Below are 2,490 nucleotides of genomic sequence, written 5' to 3' on the forward strand. Positions count from 1 at the left end.
GACACACAGTTGAGCTGCTTCCTGGAAGGAGGCGGGACTCCATGTGAAGCTCAGGCGGAGCTCAGCAGGAACAGTCGAGTTCATTTAACTGGACACTGGAACATTTCTCTGATTTCATTCTCTTTCATTTCCATTAAATTTGCATTTGATGTGCCTGTGTGTGTCTCTGTGTTCAGATGTGACTGACTTCTTTTTGAATTTTTTGCTGCATGTTCATCTCCATTACAGAGATGTGTTTGTCACAAGATTTTATCTTTACTGATTTGGCTTTTAGACCCCAGAAAATGTTTCACTGCTCTTAAAAAACTTACTTAAAAACAGGAAAGTTTGAACAGAAGTCACTTTCACTTCTTTACAAGCTGATCTTTAAAATATCAACCTTTGCATTAAACTATAATTCATAATCACTTTCTTTAACTACAGTGAGTTTTAATGAATGATTTAAATATGTTCCTTTGGAGAAGACAAATCAAATCAGTCCATTAATTTCATTGATGTTGATCATTGTAGAAACTTTACTGAATGTCTAATAAAATGTATTTGTGTTTTTTTTATTCAATGTAGCCTTCAAACTGGTCAGACTGGTTTAGATTAAAGTTTTGATATGAAACCTTGATGTAGCTGCAGTGTGAACACACTGATACCTGATCAGCTCTGACACAGTCACACTGTTTGCAGTATAAATATTTACACTGCAAACATTCAGAGTGAGTTTCTGTTTCTAGTCTATGGATCCAGTCACACTTTCTACCTTTCCCAGTGAAGTAAAGACTGAGAGCAGAGTTGAAACCAACAGTGAGCATCATCAGCACCTGCGCTTCATTCAAATGTGGTGACAGGGTTTGGTTATTTGTTCAGCTGCAGGGGAAATTTCCTTTAACAGATGCAATCATTTAAATGTGAGTTTCCTAATTCTCAGTAATGTGCTGGGACTGAGAGTCTGCGGGATAAAGTAAAGTGGGCAGTGATGTAAAAACAGAGCAGTTCAAACTCTGTAGTACAGAAATAAAGAATCAATCTGTGTATTGTTAGTGTTTTTGTTAGTGATTTTCAGATGAACCTTCACGAGGCTTTGAACCTTCCAGCTAACTGGTTCACAGAGTTTAATTTCTCAAGGGTCAGAATAAGAAAGACTTTATTTATCCCCAAAGCGCAATTAAGATACAACAGAGCAGCATGACGTTGAAGATAAAGACAGGGCATAAACTGGCAATAAGAGTAAGACAATAAATACACACAGAACATACAGTATATACACAGTTTTAAAATTAAACTGACTGAAAGGTGAATAAATAACTGTAAGTGACTAAAAGTGAATAAAGTGTCGGCAGTATAAAAAGAGTGCAGAGTAGTTTATGTTTCTGGGTGTGGGAAATGTTCTTATCGGCTGGAGTTAAAAAGCAGAGTGGGTTTGGGGACAAAGGTGGCGCTCCTCCTCTTAGTCCTGCAGGAAATGCAGCGGAGGCGTCGCCCAGAGGGGAGACATTGAAATGTGGGGTGAAGAATATGAGAGGGGTCGTTGATGATTTTGGCTGCCTGTCTAAGGGCCTGTTGGCTGAAAACCTGTGCCAGAGTTCTGACAGGCAGGCCGATAATTTTGATGCAGTGTGCTGCAGTCTGTTCCTGTTCTGAAGGCTGAGGGAGTGGAACCAGCAGGTGATGGAGAAGGTCATGATGCTTTCCAGGAAGGCATAGTAAAAAGTCATCATGACTCCAAAGGAGTTGAGTTTCCTAAGGAGGTATAGCCGTTGGTGGCACCTCCTGAGAATCTCCTCTGTGCTGCGGAGAATTTCAGGAGGTTGTCAAAGATGGTTCCCAGGTATTTGTACTCCTCAACTACCTCCACTGGCTTCCGGTGGATGGTGGTGGTGACTGAAGCAGCCACGGGAAGGTCACCACCATCTCTTTGGTTTTGCTCACGTTCAGTTCAAACTCCTGCAGAGTGGGCCCTTGGTGTTGCGAGGGGCCTGACAGCAGTGACAGGACAACTGTGTCGTCAGCATATTTTACCATGTGACAGTTGGGCTGTGTGGGTCTGCAGTCATCAGTGTTATAATATGTATATGTATGTACTAGGGGTGCAATGATACACAAAATTCACGGTTCGGTTCGGTTCGATACTTTGGTGTCACGGTTCGATATTTTTTCGATACAAAAAAAATGTTCATGCATTTTTAATTTGTCATTTATTAAAATTATAAATATATATTTTAACTCAAAAGTACAGTTTTTAAATTTAACCCTAACCCTTGTGCGTGTTTTTTATTTTGACAGCGAATGCGCACCTGCGGACCACTTATGTGCAGCCCTGGTTATTTAGCTCATCATATTGCAGCCACAGAAATTCTTTTGTCCATGAAACCATAAAGCTGCACTTTCTTTTTGCCTTATAGTCTGATTTGTCATAACTTCTCCGTTTTGTGGTAAGCTTTTCTTTGGCTGTCACTTCTTCACCCTGACCTGTCTTATTTGGCTCAGCAGAACTAAAAT

Source organism: Copadichromis virginalis, linkage group LG3 (assembly GCF_057382275.1).
Source record: "Copadichromis virginalis isolate Kocher_CV1m ecotype Utaka linkage group LG3, C_Virginalis_male_GT1.1, whole genome shotgun sequence".
NCBI lineage: Eukaryota > Metazoa > Chordata > Actinopteri > Cichliformes > Cichlidae > Copadichromis > Copadichromis virginalis.